The sequence below is a fragment of the Mesoplodon mirus genome, assembly GCF_964341445.2.
Source record: "Mesoplodon mirus genome assembly, chromosome: 4".
Taxonomy (NCBI): Eukaryota; Metazoa; Chordata; class Mammalia; order Artiodactyla; family Ziphiidae; genus Mesoplodon; species Mesoplodon mirus.
Window position 1 is genome coordinate 117,180,762 of NC_138979.1, and position 19,025 is coordinate 117,199,786.

The window sequence follows — 19,025 nt, forward strand, 5'->3', positions numbered from 1 at the left end:
CTTGTGGCACTATGAAAGATAGAAAATATATCTAATGAACTTGTATATTTGACTAAGGAGTTTTCTAGACAGAATGATGTGTCAACTGGTTTCTTTTAGGTGTATATAATCATTAATAGGGTGAAATGAACTAAAGAAGAAACTATTCCATTTTCAAACAGGATCTAAAGTACAGGTCAGCTAACATTTTTAGTAATGGGCCAGATAGTAAATAGTTTAACCTTTTCAGACTGCTGTATGGTGTCTGTAGTGACTACTCAGCTTTGAAGTTGTAGCATGAAAATAGCCATGGACAATATGTAAGTGAATGGACCTACCTGTGCTCCAAAAAAAAAAAAAATTGACAAAAGCAGGTGAGAGTCTGGATTTGACATATGGGCTATAGTCAATCAACCTCTGATCTAAAGAAACACTTTCAAATAAGGGTTTGCTGGGTTGGGGCAGAAATTATTCTCTTATCTAACCCTTTCAGAGCACAAAAGATTTTCAGAGTAAATTAAAACCTGAGGACAAAGGCAAATCCAGGGTGTTTCAAGAAAAACAGCTACAGCATGAAGATCAATTCAAGAGTACAGTTGAAAGACTGTTCAACCCTCCGGAAGATTAAGAATTTGCCTGTTAGACTCTCTCAGCTAGCCAGCAGAACTTTTAAGAATCTTAAGGGCTTGCCTTGCTGACCTTCTCAGGTAGACAGTAGAGTTTCTAAGAATCTTAAGGGAGTTCCTTAGGCCCCTTTGGCTAGAAAAAAAAAAGGGATTTCAATAATCTTAAAGGTATTGTCCCTACACACCCTGATTCTAATGCCAAAGTAGAGAAGAATATGCCTTAAAAGTCTGTCTTAAAATATGGTATAAGTACATAGGAAGTCCAAAAATTTTAACAGAAACTTGGACTAAAAGGGACAGAGATAGTTCAAAATGAAAAAAAAGACCTCTGTGTTATTAACCTCCTATGAGCAGGACACAGGCTGAGAAAACCACTTAGCTGCAAACATATTCCACTTCTTATGGAAAAGTAAGGATGATATAGGAGGCAGAGCCAAGGAGAACTATTCTCCGGGAGAAGAAATTGGCCCTAATCAAGGAACATTCTCTGTCCCTGAGACAGAAGAAATGGTGAAATATCCTGCTAGACTTCAGAATTGCTATGAACCAGTATCTGTTATGTGTTTCCTGTTTTACACTTTTAGAATAGAGGTTTCTATTGTGACTGTCATGTTCTTTCCTCATTATTGTTTGATGGGTGTGTACAGGGCAGATAATGATTTTGGGGGGGGGTTATTTTTTAGTTCACAGATGCTACTGAGGAGCTTGAGGAGTTCACCCCATCTACATCTGGCTCTAGTATACTGTAGATGATAAGAGCCTTGGATATGAGGTGATGCCCTAAAGGAATGGGAATTCTGTGGGGGCCTTGGGAGGTTGCGAGTGTACTTTGTATGTCAATTGTTATGGCTGGAGGGCAGAATCTGGAGTGCTTTCCCAAATTCCTCCCCTATCTGTGTCAGAAGGTCTCAGCCCCCAAGTAGACATTTTCCTAATGTCTAATGTCCTAATGTCTGTCATAACCAGTAGTATTTGACGATATGATATGTTTTGAATAGACTTTGAAAAATATGGCCTTAAACAAATGCAACTAATGTTTAGTGGTAGCATTCTTTTTAGGGAACTTGTTAGGTGGATAAGTTGGGAGCAGGAAAACTCTATAAAAATTTTCAATATATTTTTTAATTGTTCCATAAAATTTTAAAAAATCACTGTCTTATATTTAGTGTCTCATCCTTTATTAACAAGCTAAGATCGAGTTGCTCTTCTAATTGTTACTTTAAAATGAGTGAATATCGACAGTTTGATATTAAATAAGTTATTTATTAAGCATCTACTGTAAATGATAGGTTGTTATATTTATGCCAGTTAATGCTAGATATTTCATAAGCTTTTGAGTATTTTTGGTAATGTTTGACTCAGATTTAAAAATTTTTAGGTTTAACCCTTTTTCCAGGTTTGCCTAGAACAGACTCAGGTTATGCCCATTGTCTAATTATTACTAATATTATTACCCTCTCTTATTCACAAACCTGTGCTTCTTTTGAAGCACAGTTACCTCGTCTCAAGTAGTGGTTATATCTAAGACAAAATAATGCATACCTATATCAGAAAAGATCAAAATATCTTTAAGTGCATTTTAAATCTTAAAAAGGTTAACATGTATTTTTAAAAGAATCTATATAAATTTAGACCTAATTGGTTGAAAATGCACTTACTCAAGTTGAAATAAGCTTAATAGTAAAATTATATCCCATAAATTGACTTTTACAACTTTTGTCTTTGGAATATTTTCCTATTACTTGTAAGAAGACAAATGACGTTTAAAACCACAAAGTAAATTAAACGTTTTCTTAATCAGTAGTTACATAAATTAGAGGGGATGTCAGTTTTATATTAATATTTAATAATAAGTTAATTAAATTTTGATTGAAAGCCTGTTTGTTTACATATTATGTAAATTGATTTTGAAATAAAGTTTATAGACTTAGATGATGTTTACATTATGTCAGTCCCTAAGTTTATATGTGTATGCCACATAAATTTTGGTGTGTACATGACAACCCCTAAATAAGTTTGAAAAAATAGCAAAATAGCAAAATAGTAGAATTAGTGATCAGGAAGTTTTTCAAAATTAAAGTTTTTTTTAATTAATTTATTTTATTTTTTGCTGCATTGGGTCTTCATTGCTGCACGTGGGTTTTTTTTCTGTAGTTGCAGCGAGCGGGGGCTACTCTTCTTTGCCGTGTGTGGGCTTCTCACTGTGGTGGCTTCTCTTGCCATGGAGCACAGGCTCTAGGCACGTGGGCTTCAGTAGTTGTGACACATGGGCTCCATATCATAGGTCATCAGGGTAATGCAAATTAAAACAATAAGAGACCACTACACATCTATTAGAATGGCCAAAATCTAGACTACTGACAACATCAAATACTGGTGATGATGTGGATCAATAGTAGCTCTCACTCATTACTAATGGGAATACAAATGGTACAGCCACTTTGGAAGATATTTTGGCAGGTATTTTTTTTTCTTTAAACAAAGATAAACATGGTCTTGCTACACATAGCAGTTCCACTCCTAGGTATTTACTTAACTGATTTGAATACTTATGTCACACAAAAAAACTTCACATGAATGTTTATAGTAACTTTATTCATAATTATCCCAAACTGGAAGCAACAAAGATATCTTTAAATAGATGAATGAGTAAACAAATTTCAAAAACCAAACAACCCAATCAAAAACTGGGCAGAAGATCTAAATAGACACTTCTCCAAAGAACACATACAGATGGCCAAAAGGCACATGAAAAGATGCTCAACATTGCTAATCATTAGAGAAATGCAAATCAAAACCATGAGGTATCACCTCATACTGGTCAGAATGGCCATCACCAAAAAGTCTACAAATAATAAATTCTGGAGAGAATGTGGAGGAAAAGGAACCCTCTTACACTGTTGTGGGAATGTAAATTGGTACAGCCACTATGGAGAACAGTACGGAGGTTCCTTAAAAAACTAAAATTGGAGCTACCATATGATCCTGCAATCCCACTCCTGGGCATATATCTGGAGAAAACCATAATTCAAAAAGGTACATGCACCCCAATGTTCATTGCAACACTATTTACAATAGCCAAGACATGGAAGCAACCTAAGTATCCATTGACAGATGAATGGACAAAGAAGATGTGAGATACATAGATAGATATAGTGGAATATTATTCAGCCATAAAAAGAATGAAATAATGCCACTTGCAACAACATGGACGGACCTAAAGATTATCATACTAAGTGAATTAAGTCAGACAGAGAAAGAGAAATATAACATCGCTTATATGTGGAATCTAAGAAAATGATACAAATCAACTTATTTACAAAACAGAAATAGACTCACAGACATAGAAAACAAACATGGTAACAAAAGGGGAAAGGGAAGTGGGAGAAGGGATAAATTAGGAGGTTGGGATTAACATATACACACTTTTATATATGAAATAGATAATCAAAAGGAAAAACTGTATAGCACAGGGAACTATAGTCAATATTTTGTAATAACGCATAAGGGAAAAGAATCTGAATATATATATACATATATATATGTATATACATACATACATGCATATTCCTTTTCAGGAATCACTGTGCTGTACACTTGAAAATAACACAATATTGTAAATCTACTATACTTCAGTTAAAAAAATTTTTTTAAACCAAATTGTGATGTATCCATACTATGGAATATTATTCCAAGAGAAAATAAATGAGCTATCAACCCAGGAAAAGCCATGAAACATTCTTAAGTTTAGTGGTTGTCAGGATTTTGGAAGGAGGAAGGTGAAAATAGTTTTTTATTTGAGGGTGTAAAACTACCCCATGAGATACTATAATTGAGACATAATTTGTGCATATTATGCATTTGTCAAAAACCTATAGAAATTTATAGCACAAAGAGTAAACCTTAATGTATGCAAATATTTTAAAAGTTGTATAGAAGGTTGGAGGATCTCAGAATGGAATGCATACTGTGAAGAAAGAATCAGACTATATTACAAGCATATGAAAAAAAAACTCAATGAAGGAGTTAGGGAGGAAAGGTGCTAATGTAAATAACTTAGGAAATGAGTGGAACCTATAATGCTTAAGGCAAAAGGAACTGCACATAAACACTGTACTTCAGTTGATAAAGCTGTTTTACAGCTTTATGAGTTAACAATAGGGTATGAGTTAAAATGCTGAAACTGCTATACATATATACTTGAATTTAACATTAAATGAACAGAAGAGGTGGAAGCTAGGTTTCTCATTGTTACAGTGGAGGCGAGAGATAAGCAAGGAAAGGCAAGAGCTAGAATTTCCATGTAGTAAAGAACTGGAGCTGAAGACATCAGTATGAACTCATGTTTAGTTTAATATAAATGTAGACGGTTATATATAGAAATATTTGTAGATATGTGTATATACATAGGTTAGTATACACTATTATATTTTCTTACTCAGTCTATTGAGAGGTCTTAGAAGCAATAACACCCTAAGAGCAATAAGCACATATAACATCCAGATTTTTGTTTTTAATACCATTTTCCAATATGAGGAGCCATAGCTTCTTAGATAAATTGTTGATTCTAGGACTGGACCAGGAAATATATATGAGTCTGGAGCACTGTGTAGTGCTGGAAGGAAGTAAAGAAGTGTTGTGGACTGAATGTTTGTGTCCCCCTCTCCAAATTCATGTACTGAAATCTAATCTTCAGTGTGATGGTAATTGGAGGTGGGGGCTTTGGGAGGTTATTACATCATGAGAGGGGAGCCCTCTTGCATGGGTTTAGTGCACTTATAAGAAGAGGTAAGAGAGGTAACCCTCTCTCTTTCTGCCATGTGAAGATATAGTGATAAGTTGGCGGTTTAAAACTCAGAAGAGGGTCCTAGAACCCGACCATGTTGGTACCCTGATCTTGGACTTTCAACCTCAAGAACTGTGAGAGAGAGATTGGTTCAAAATGGCAGAGTAGAAGGATGTGCTCTCAGTCCCTCTTGCAAGAACACCGGAATCACAACTAACTGCTGAACAATCATCAACAGGAAGACACTGGAACTCACCAAAAAAGATACCCTACATCCAAAGACAAAGGAGAAGCCACAATGAGATGGTAGGAAGGGTGCAATCACAATAAAATCAAACCCCATAACTGCTGGGTGACTCACAGACTGGAGAACACTTATACCACAGAAGTCCACCCACTGGAGTGAAGGTTCTGAGCCCCATGTCAGGCTTCTCAACCTGGGGGTCAGTAAACAGGAGGAGGAATTCCTAGAGAATCAGACTTTGAAGGCTACTGGGATTTGATTGCAGGACTTCGACAAGACTGGGGGAAACAGAGACTCCACTCTTGGAGGGCACACACAAAGTAGTGTGTGCATTGGGACCCAGGGGAAAGAGCAGTGACCTCATAGGAGACTGAACTACACCTACCTGCTAGTGTTGGAGGGTCTCCTGCAGAGCTGGGAGGTGGCTGTGGCTCACCATGAGGACAAGGACATTGGCAGCAGAAGTTCTGGGAAGTACTCCTTGGTGTGAGCCTTCCCAGACTCTGCCATTAGCCCCACCAAAGAGCTAGGGTAGTCTCCAGTGTTGGGTCATCTCAGGCCAAACAACCAACAGGGAGGGAACCCAGCTCCAACCATCAGGAGACAAGTGGATTAAAGTTTTACTGAGCTCTGCCCACCAAAGCAACAGCCAGCTCTAACCACCACCAGTCCCTCCCATCAGGAAACTTGCACAAGCCTCTTAGATAGCCTCATCCACCAGAAGGCAGACAGAAGAAGGAAGAAGAACTACATTCCTGCAGCCTGTGGAACAAAAACCACATTCACAGAAAGATAGACAAGATGAAAAGGCAGAGGGCTATGTACCAGATGAAGGAACAAGATAAAACCCCAGAAAGACAACTAAATGAAGCGGAGATAGGCAACCTTCCAGAAAAAGAATTCAGAATAATGATAGTGAAGATGATCCAGGACCTTGGAAAAAGAATGGAGGCAAAGATCGAGAAGAAGCAAGAAATGTTTAACAAAGACTTAGAAGAATTAAAGAAAAAACACCTAGAAGAATTAAAGAACAAACAAACAAAGATGAACAATACAATATCTGAAATGAAAAATACACTAGAAGGAATCAATAGCAGAATAACAGAGGCAAAAGAACAGATAAGTGACCTGGAAGACAGAATGGTGGAATTCACTGCTGCGGAACAGAACAAAGGAAAAAGAACAAAAAGAAATGAAGACAGCCTAGGAGACATCGGGGACAACATAAAAAGCAACAACATTCACATTATAGGGGTCCCAGAAGGAGAAGAGAGAGAGAAAGGACCAGAGATAGTGTTTGAAGAGCTTATAGTTGCAAACTTCACTAACATGGGAAAGGAAATAGCCACCCAAGTCCAGGAAGCACAAAGAATTCCATACAAGATAAACCCAAGGAAAAACATGCCAAGACACGTAGTAATCAAATTGTCAAATTAAAGAAAAAGAAAAATACTGAAAGCAGCAAGGGAAAACAACAAATAATATACAAGGGAACTCCCATATGGTTAACAGCTGATTTCTCAGCAGACACTCTATAAGCCAGAAGGGAGTGGCATGATATACTTAAACTGATGAAAGGGGAGAACCTACAACCAAGATTACTCTACCCAGCAAGGATCTCATTCGGATTCGATGGAGAAATCAAAAGCTTTACAGACAAGCAAAAGTTAAGAGAATTCAGCACCACCAAACCAGCTCTATGACAAACGCTAAAGGAACTTCTGTAAGTGGGAAACACAAGAGAAGAAAAGGACCTACAAAAACAAACCCAAAACAATTAAGAAAATGGTAATGGGAACATACACATTGATAATTACCTTAAACGTTTATGGATTAAATGCTCCAACCAAAAGACACAGGCGTACTGAATGGATACAAAAACAAGACCCATACATATGCTGTCTACAAGAGACCCACTTCAGACCTAGGGACACATTCAGACTGAAAGTGAGAGGATGGAAAAAGACATTCCATGCAAATGTAAATCAAAAGGAAGGTGGAGTAGCAATACTCATAACAGATAAAATGGACTTTAAAATAAAGAATGTTACAAAAGACAAGGAAGGACACTACATAATGATCAAGGGATCAATCCAAGAAGAAGATATAACAATTATAAATATATATGCACCCAACATAGGACCACCTCAATATATAAGGCAACTGCTAACTGCTATAAAAGAGGAAATCGATAGTAACACAATAATAGTGAGGGACTTTAACACCTCACTTGCACCAGTGGACAGATCATCCAAACAGAAAATTAATAAGGAAACACAAGCTTTAAATGACACAACAGACCAGATAGATTTAATTGATATTTATAGGACATTCCATCCAAAAACAGCAGATTACAGTTTCTTCTCAAGTGCGCATGGAACATTCTCCAGGATAGATCACATCTTGGGTCACAAATCAAGCCTCAGTAAATTTAAGAAAATTGAAATCATATCAAGCATCTTTTCTGACCACAATGCTATGAGATTAGAAATCAAATACAGGGGAAAAAACGTAAAAAACACAAACACATGGAGGCTAAAAAATACATTACTAAATAACCAAGAGATCACTGAAGAAATCAAAGAGGAAATCAGAAAATACCTAGAGACAAAGGACAATGGAAACACGACAATCCAAAACCTATGGGATGCAGCAAAAGCGGTTCTAAAAAGGAAGTTTAGAGCTATACAAGCCTACCTCAAGAAACAGGAAAAATCTCAAATAAACAATCTACGCTTACACCTAAAGGAACTAGAGAAAGAAGAACAAACAAAACCCAAAGTTAGCAGAAGGAAAGAAATCATAAAGATCAGAGCAGAAATAAATGAAATAGAAACAAACAAAACAATAGCAAAGATCGATAAAACGAAAAGCTGGTTCTCTGAGAAGGTAAACAAAATTGGTAAACCATTAGCCAGACTCTTCAAGAAAAAGAGGGAGAGGACTCAAATCAATAAAATTAGAAATGAAGAAGGAGAAGTGACAACAGACACCACAGAAATACAAAGCATCCTAAGAGACTACTACAAGCAACTCTATGCCAATAAAATGGACAACCTGGGAGAAATAGACAAATTCTTAGAAAGGTATAACCTTCCAAGACTGAACCAGGAAGAAATAGAAAATATGAACAGACCAATCACAAGTAATGAAATTGAAACTGTGATTACAAATCTTCCAACAAACAAAAGTCCTGGACCAGATGGCTTCACAGGTGTATTCTATCAAACATTTAGAGAACAGCTAACACCCATCCTTCTCAAACTCTTCCAAAAACTTGCAGAGGAAGGGACACTCCCAAACTCATTCTATGAGGCCACCATCACCCTGATACCAAAACCAGACAAAGATACTACAAAAAAAGAAAATTACAGGCCCATATCACTGATGAATATAGATGCAAAAATCCTCAACAAAATACTAGCAAACAGAATCCAACAACGCCTTAAAAGGATCATATACCATGATCAAGTAGGATTTATCCCAGGGATGCAAGTATTCTTCAGTATACACAAATCAATCAATATGAAACATCATATTAACAAATTTAAGAAGAAAAACCATATGATCATCTCAATAGATGCAGAAAAAGCTTTTGACAAAATTCAACACTCATTTATGATAAAAAGTCTCCAGAAAGTGGGCCTAGAGGCAGCCTACCTCAACATAATAAAGGTCATGTGTGACAAACCCACAGCAAACATGATTCTCAATGTTAAAAAACTGAAAGCATTTCCTCTAAGATCAGGAACAAGACAAGGATGCCCACTCTCACCACTACTACTCAACATAGTTTTGGAAGTCCTAGCCATGACAATCAGAGAAGAAAAAGAAATAAAAGGAGTCCAAATTGGAAAAGAAAAAGTAAAGCTGTCACTGTTTGCAAATGACATGATACTATACATAGAAAATCTTAAAGATGCCACCAGAAAACTACTAGAGCTAATCAATGAATCTGGTAAAGTTGCAGGATACAAAATTAATGCACAGAAATCTCTTGCATTCCTGTACACTAACAGCCAAAGATCAGAAAGAGAAATTAAGGAAACTCCCATTTACCATTGCAACAAAAAGAATAAAATACCTAGGAATAAACCTTCCTATGAAGACAAAAGACCTGTATGCAGAAAACTATAAGACAATGTTGAAAGAAATTGAAGATGATACAAATAGATCAAGAGATATACCATGTTCTTGGATTGAAAGAATCAATATTGTGAAAATGACTATAACTACCCAAAGCAATCTACAGATTCAATGCAATCCCTATCAAATTACCAACAGCATTTTTTAATGAGCTAGAACAAAAAATCTTTAAATTTGTATGGAGACACAAAAAACCCCGAATAGCCAAAGCAGTCTTGAGGGAAAAAAACAGAGCTGGATGAATCAGACTCCCTGACTGCAGACTATACTACAAAGCTATAATAATCAAGACAACACAATACTGAACAAAAACAGAAATATAGATCAATGGAACAGGATAGAAAGCCCAGAGATAAACCCACGTACCTATGGTCAACTAATCTATGACAAAGGAGGCAAAGATATACAATGGAGAAAAGACAGTCTCTTCAATAAGTGGTGCTGTGAAAACTGGACAGCTACATGTAAAAGAATGAAATTAGAACACTCCCTAACACCATACACAAAAGAAACTCAAAATGGATTACAGACCTAAATGTAAGACCGGACACTATAAAACTCTTAGAGGAAAACACAGGAAGAACACTCTTTGATATAAATCACAGCAAGGTCTTTTTTGATCCACCTCCTAGAGTAATGGAAATAAAAACAAAAATAAACCAGTGGGACCTAATTAAGCTTCAAAGCTTTAGCACAGCAAAGGAAACTACAAACAAGACGAAAAGACAATCATCAGAATGGGAGAAAATATTTGCAGATGAATCAACGGACAAAGGATTAATCTCCAAAATATATAAACAGCTAATGCAGATCAATATTAAAAAATCAAACAACCCAATCCGAAAATGGGCAGAAGACCTAAATAGACATATCTCCAAAGAAGACATACAGATGGCCAAGAAGCAGATGAAAAGCTGCTCAACATCACTTATTATTAGAGAAATGCAAATCAAAACTACAACGAGGTATCACCTCACACCAGTTAGAATGGGCATTATTAGAAAATCTATGAACAACAAATGCTGGAGAGGGTGTGGAGAAAAGGGAACCCTCTTGCACTGTTGGTGGGAATGTAAATTGATACAACCACTATGGAGAACAGTATGGAGGTTCCTTAAAAAACTAAAAATAGAATTACCATATGACCCAGCAATCTGAGTACTGGGCATATACCCTTAGCAAACCATAATTCAAAAAGACACATGCACCCCAATGTTCATTGCAGAACTATTTACAATAGCCAGGTCATGGAAGCAACCTAAATGCCCATCGACAGACGAATGGATAAAGAAGATGTGGTACATATATACAATGGAATATTAGTCAGCCATAAAAAGGAACGAAATTGGGTCATTTGTAGATATGTGGATCAATCTAGAGACTGTCATACAGAGCGAAGTAAGTCAGAAAGAGAAAAACAAATATTGTATATTAACGCATATATATGGAACCCAGAAAAATGGTACCAATGAACCAGTTTGCAGGGCAGAAAATGAGACACAGATGTAGAGGACAAACGTATGGACACCAAGGGGGGAAAGCGGCAGTGGTGTGGGGGTGGGGGTGGGATGAATTGGGAGATTGGGATTGACATGTATACACTGATGTGTATAAAATTGATGACTAAGAACCTGCTGTATAAAAAAATAAATAAAATAAATTCAAAAATTGAAAAAAAAAGAACTGTGAGAAATAAATTTCTGGTTTTTATAAGCCATCTAATCTATGGTACTTTATTATAGCAGCCTGAACTGACTAAGATGGGAAGTATTTAAAACAAGCAAAATAAAACCCCACATTGATGGGTGTATTGAAGGGGTAACAGAGCCAACTGAAAGAATTGCAAATGGTCTAAGCTGGAAAAATTTGAGTAAGAAGATAAATAAAAAAGGATTGGATTGTTATTCAATGCAAGACAGTGTGCCTGATGCACAGTGAAGCCAAACAATACCAAAACGTCAGAGTCTGGAGCAATGAAAGGTTTATTGCAGGGCCATGCAGGGAGATGGGTGGCTCATGCCTTAAAAACTCCTGAACTCCTGGAAAGCTTTCAGCAAAGCCCTTTTAAAGGAAAGGTGAGGGAGGGGCCTGGTTAGTTGTTGCAAACTTCTTGGTGCCAAATCCTTTGTTCTTGAGGTCTGATCAAGATCAGGTCAAGATGTTCCTGTAAACCTCCACCAAAACAAATGTTATTTTCTGTTCTGACAAGAAACGGCAAGGTCCCAAGGCTCAACTTTCACCCTCCAAGGTCCAGGCCCTGGCTAAGTGGAGGGGGTCCCAGTGTGGGCTGCTTACCCTGCCCGGGAGCATTCATCCAGCACCCAGTCTGGGTCCTCCCGGTAGTGCTCAGGCCCAGTTGAGAAGGCAGATCTCAGCTGGCAGCACCCTCAGGGCCAAGTCCCTAGACACGGCCGTCATCACTGAGGGAGCAAGGTGCCCAGGACCCAGCCGGCCCTCAGGCTCCTTAGGCCACCCAAATGGGAGCCGGGTCCCACTGACTGCAACTATGGAGACTGCCACTGCCATTAGGTTGCCGAGGGGGTGATGGGCAAGAGGTTCACTGCTGCTTCAAGGCCTGGGCCTAGCCAGTGGGCTGCCATGGTGAGGGCTCTGGAGCCATGCAGGACACAGCCCCCAGCCTGTCCCCAGGCCCCCCAGCTCACCCATAGGCCCGAGGCCGGAGGGCCTGGAGGGCCCTGGGTAGAAGGCCGCGATTTCCCTGATCCACCTCTCAAGGCACTCTCTGCTGGGAGAACGGCTGGGAGAACCACTGTGAACCTGTTGGCGGGGTGGGCCTCTAACCGTCAGGCTAATGGTTGCGTGCTAATGGCAGCATGCTAATGACTGTGAGCCTGCACAGCCCCTATTACAGGATTATAATTCAAAGTATAAAATAAATGTCCATGATTCTATGCTGATGTAAAAAAATGATTGAATAGATAAATAAATGGAAGCAAAGAGAGAAATCTTCCTTGTAGAAGAATTACAAATAATTTCTGTAGTACACTGTCTTCATGGAAGGGGACCATAAACTCCCACTCCTTAAGTGTGAAGTATGTTTAGTGACTGTCTTCTAAGAAGACAATATGTAAAGGGAGGGAAAAAAGCAATGAGAAAATCTGACAAACACTACCTCAGCCAGGTGTGATCAAGGTCAGCATCAACATCAATGTTAATACTACTAATTAAGTTAATAGCATGAGCTGTTTACTTTAATTCCATGGTTTTCCTCCCTAAAATCCATAACCTCAGTCTATCTTTGAGGGGGAAAAAAGTCCCCAAAACCCATAAATTCCAACTAAGGAACATTCAACAAAATGCCTGACATGTATTCCTCAAAACTGTCAAGGTCATCAAAAACCAGGGAAAATCTGGAAAACTATCACAGCCAAGAAGAGCCTAAGGAGATATAACACCTGAATATCCTGATGGGATCCTGGAACAAAAAAAGAATATAAGGTAGACTTGAAGACTTGAATAATGTATGGAGTTTAGTTAACTATAGTGGTTTAACTTTGGTTCGTCACTTGTAACAAGCATACAATATCTGTCCAACTAATATCAGATGTTAATAATGGGGAAACTGTGTTCAGGGTATAAATGAACTCTGTATTATCATCTCAATTTTTTCTCTAAATCTAAAACTGTTCTAAAAAATAAACTAAGTGTCTATCATAGAGGCTGACACATAGTAGGCTGGTAATGCAAGGCTAAAAAAGGTTAAGAAGGGAAGAGGATATAAGACAGATAAGAAAAGAAACATCAACAATTCAAAACATTTGCTGTTGAAGCACAGCTTCAATAAACTTTTAAATAGGTCATAAAAAGTCTAAATGTCTAAGAAAGAAACATGCCAATCAGATTTGTAAACTAACAATTTTTTAAACTTCTTTGTTGTAGAATTTACTTTTATTCTACAATTTTGATCATTCGAACTTTTAACTTGTACTCAATGCACCTATAATACAAGCTAGATATGTATGACATTTTACAGTTAATTATTAGAGTAATTAACTCCACAGCTCATAAAAGTAATAATGCTATTAAAGAATGAAAGCCAGAAGACTGTGAAGCCATATTTATAACATGCCATTACAACTCTGCCACACAGATTGTCATCCAGATAAGCAATAAACAAAATAATCTTTTATAAAATGGAAATAACTCAATATATAGGAATTCAAATTGTTTTCCAGTTGCTCATCAACTTTGTCTTTTGCTTTGCCTTTAAACTATTAGGTTTCAAACTGTTAGGTTACTCCATTGTATTTAAATGTTATCTTCTGTTGAATACTTTTCACAACTAATTCAAAATTCCTTGTAAAATTATTTATTCTATAACTCAATTAATAAAAAATGTTTCAAATAAATTAATTGTATACTGAAAGAACACATCTAGAAATACTGAACTGCCATTCTCCTATCTTGCATTGTGAAGATAAGAAATTTTCTGCTAAGACTGCTAGTGCCCAGCTCGCAGAAGACAAAGACGAGTTTGCTTCAGCCGAGGGGCTGCAGGAGGGGCGGGGGGCGGAGGGTTCCGGGTGACCCTGGTGGACTAAGGTAACCTGTGCAGCTGGGGGTGGCCATGTTCGGGTTCCCTGATACCTCCTAGAAGGGCAGCTACTTCAAGGCACGCAAATTCCCCATTGACTGCCCTTACTCCCAACTGGCCTTTTGGTTCCCCCAAATCTACAACGTGCTCCCCAACATGTACGAGAAGGGGAATGTGTGCATCTCCATCCTCCGAGCCGTGCCCCTACCCGGGTTGTGGAACCCCCAGCGGGGAGCTGCCCTCAGAGCGGTGGAATCCCACCCAGAATGTCAGGTCTATCCTCATCTCAGATGAGGAAGTGTTAATGTTACCTACCAGGGTTCTCAGCCTTCCCCAATCAACAGCAATTGATCAGAGGGCCGGACGAGAAATCCAGGCAAGGCTTTATTGGGGCCTCCACTGCAGCAGGGGACAGAGAAAACAAACAACATGTTCTCTTGCTTGCTCGCTCCCGGAGGCGGGGCAAGCTTGTTCCTTATATGGGATGAGGGTAGGGGTGTGTCCAGGGGTAGGGCTGGAGGGGTGACTTAGGTGTTTTGCCCACCCCTCTAGTGGTGTTGTGTGTGCAGGGAGCATGCTCAGGACCTTGCATTTGCTCCCGACACCCTATTTTTGCTCCAGCCTCTTCAAAAGCGGCAGTGGGGTTTTTTTTTTTTTTTTTTGGTCTCTTTCTATCTCTTGGGTCCAGAATTTGTCCATTGCACATGCACGCAGTTATTTTTAGTCCCATACAGTTTCTTTTTACTTTGTTGCTGGAGGAGACGTGTGTCCAGGTGCGAGCATTGCAGCATTGCAGCCGAACGCCCCAGGTCCCAGTCTGTCTCAGAAAGAGCGCAAAGGCGTGGAGCTGACGCAGCGTAGCAAGTCTTCCGGAAGTGAGGCCTGACCGCCGGCGTGGAGCTTCCCACACGCTGGCGGAGAACTGAGTGAAGATTAAGGCCGCGGAGCTTGGCAGGGCTCGGACCTCTTCCAGGACTATGGCTACGACGACTTAGGAGGTCCAGGCATACAACTCTGGCCGCAAGGCGTCCTGACACCGCGTCACCGCTGAATAAACGTACAGTTTTATGTCACCAGGCCCAGGCTGTGTGGGCTCCTCGGGAACCTCCTGACACCACTCCGAGACTACCTCACAAAAGGTTTGTGCTGCTCCTCTCCTTGGGTTGTTTTGTTTTAGCCCTCGCTTTTCTCGTATTTGTTCTGGGTTTTTCTCTGCTTGGTGGTGGAGGGGCCGCCCTCAGGGCCCCACTTGTGCTGGGTACCCGGCTCGGGGCCTCCCAGGCGGAGCGGGACTGGGGTCAGCAGAGGCCTGACGGACCCAGACCCTGGTCCTGTCCCTTTGGTTGGAACCAGAGACTCGGGGTTCCCATCTCGTGCGTGGAAGGATTAACTTGTGGTCACCTCTTCTGGTCTGCTTTGGTTTGTTTGGAATATAAATAAAGCGACTTTATGAGGAAAAAAAAGTCACCTCTACCAATGGGGCTTTGGAAGGAGAGGATATGGGAGGATATGACCCATGTTATTCAGATCTTTTTGGCCAGGGTAAAGGAAATTACACTTTATTTACCAGTATACTTATTTTATCTTGTTGATTAAACCACAGTATACTAAATCAGAGAATCGTCAATGTTGTTGCTTAGTTACAATGAATTTTCATTCTCAGTAATTCTTCAGCAGGTAGAAAAGGAAACTTTTACTTTTCGTGCGGTATTTTTCTTAATAAAACAGAGAGGGGGGCTGTCAATGTCTCCTCTCGAATTCAACTCTGATTATCCCTTTATATTTTTTCCCCCTTTATCCATTTCTGTTTTTGTTTTTTCTCCAGTTAACTGCCTTGCCACATTCTAAAGTTAGCTCTTCTAAACTTGAACTTCTTATGGCAAAATACTTTCTGGTAATCTGCCAATGTTTTCAGCACTGATATGTGTCAGCTTTCAGGAGTTTTCAGTTTGTTGGCTTGTTTCTCTTTGAATTCATCTTCCCTCCCCCTTCCAGTAGTTCCTGCACTGCAAATTTCAGCTTGATTTTTTTTTTTTTTTTTTTTTTTTTACTGTGGAGGGAGCCATTCCCTACTTAGTAGATAAATTAGAGAATTCCTTCATCCCCAGAAGCAGAAAGATCAAGGAACAGTCACAGGAGTCTGATCATCACCTAAACTTGTGGGCAAAAAACCTGAGCAGAAAGGAGCTTGCTGGTTCCATGAAGTTTTATTCTTGCATCCTCAAAGAACCAAGAAGATGCTTTAACATTTACCCAACTAGGCTTTTTATTATTTGCAAAAGCTCTAGTTAAAGTCTTGATAGAAGTTTCTTTAATTCACCCACAAACCACAAAATGGAATTTTGTAGTAGCAGTAGCAGAAACAACGAGAGCTCAGAAACTCTCATATTGTTTTGATGATGAAGTCAACAACCTGGCATATAGTCCATCACTACTAGACCTCCAGGACTGCATTAGATTTGCTCAGTATTTTTGTATAATCCTCAGACATGGCTAAGGTAGGTTATACAATGATAAAGTCCTAGCATGTGTAATATCCAGTTTGTTCTTTGCCATTGGTCTCATGGCATCTAAACCAGTTACTATATCCTTCTTTATAATTTATTCTAGCATTGAAGAACACATTTCCATTAGATACTATGCTTCTTATGTCTGAAGAACTTTTTATCTTATTCAGTATTTAGAGGCAGTGTGGCATGGTTCAAAACCACTATGCCGAGTATTAGAAAACCTAGTTTCTTCTGTGAGCATTGTTTTATCTTGACTCATTTATTTTTATCATACTTTTTATCATGTATTATTTAGGTTTTTTTGTTGTAAGGAATAGAAACCCCTCCTAGCTAATGTTGGCATAAAATAATTTCTTAGGACGGTATAGGGAGATATAAGGTTAGCTTACTTTAAAGGAAACTGGAGAAATCTAAACGATGAGAATTAGGGCAACTTTTGGAACCCTGGTAGTAACAACAGATATACAGTCTCATCAGGTGCTACTGCTGATCATCTTCATTTCTTCTTCCCTACCCCCACTACCACAGATTCCAGAGAGGATCTAGCTTATTGGTCTAAATTGAAGAAAATGGAGGGAAACAGATTCTCTTGATTGATCTAACAGATTGTATTTAATGAGAAAAGACCATTTCCCTAGAAGCAAAATTCAGGTGTTGTTAATGGAAGAACAAAAAAAAAAAAGAAAAAAGATGGCAAAATAACAAAATCCAAAAGGCTGTGGAAAAATCAACAAATTGTTCACTCAGTCTTTATGCTTCCAAAGATATCAGCCCAAATTGCTATAGTGAATTTTGTATGATATGTTAGAGAGGCAACATAATAATTCAACTTCATAATTATTTTTAAAACTGGAGCCTCTTTCCAACCCTTCTTTCTCTGCTTTGGGCCAGTTCATCACTATCTTTACTAGCCTATTGTAGCTTCCTAAGTGACTGCATGGCATCTGGTTTTACATATCATCCTCCTAACTTCTCCTCCATAACTGTTAGAGTTATCTTTCTAGAATATAATTGTGTTACTTGGAAACTGTCAGTAGCTTCAATATTGTCTATCAGATACTTAATACCTGTTCTTATCACCATGCTGGGCAGAGTTAGATGCCTGTACTACTTAGCTATTATAGCACTTTGTACATAGCTTATTTTGAGTTCTTGATTCACTGAATAATTATTGTAAAAGAGGGGAAAACATCTATGTGAAACAATAAACAAAATAAATTCTCTGGTGAACACATGTAATCCTGGCTGTCTTGATACTTCTGTTTTCTAAAGGCAATTCATATCTGTTAGAAAAGATCTATGTAGTTCCCTCTCACTATATGTGTTTAAAGGAAAAATACCAAAATTTCAAAATCTCTTTAGGTTCTCCTGGAGTGAACAGTCTTTCATTTAACAGGCCACTTAAATGAATTTGAATATATATGCAAAACTGGCTTGAAGCTAATTTCTCTGCACAATAAAGTGACAAGTGATAGGGATTTTGAATATTCTGGTGGCAGCACTTGGGGAGAGAGATTTAGGGAGCCCGAGAAACAGTATGAAGAGGAAATATGGGAAAGATTTCCAGGGAAAGGAAGCTGTGTACCATGGAACTCCTTTCCTGTCGGGGAGCCTCAATTAAAAAACAAAACAAACAAACAAACAAAAACAACCGTTGAGATTTCCCAAGGATGGGAATTGCCAAAGGGCTTGTAAGAATAGTTGCATCCAGTATTTAAGTCATTTGCTCTTCTATGCATTTATAGTGGGCATTGTGCCCACTCTTCACTGATTATGTAGCAATCATTTGGTTTAGATGGGATTAACCTTTCGTCCTCTTCCAAAAGTTATAGCAAATTGGTCTAAATAATAAGGTTATCCCATAATACCATTTACACAGTGATTAATTTGAAAGTAATCTAGTCAACAGTTTTCCTGGCACTTTCTGAGGTACATGGGTTAGTTTAGGAAAGATCCATGCAGTACAGTCCCAAGACTTTTTGTCATGGTTGTGAGAATTTCCCTGGCTGTCCTACTGCATGTGAAGACATATAGCATCAATTTCTGATGGTAGTTATCCTTTGACCACATGGGGTGCCATCCGTGGGAAGACTCTGACTGAGAATAATAGAGATGGAAAAATGGAAGGGAAAAGGTAAGTCTTTGATGACTTGACTGAGTCATTAAGATCAAATGACCT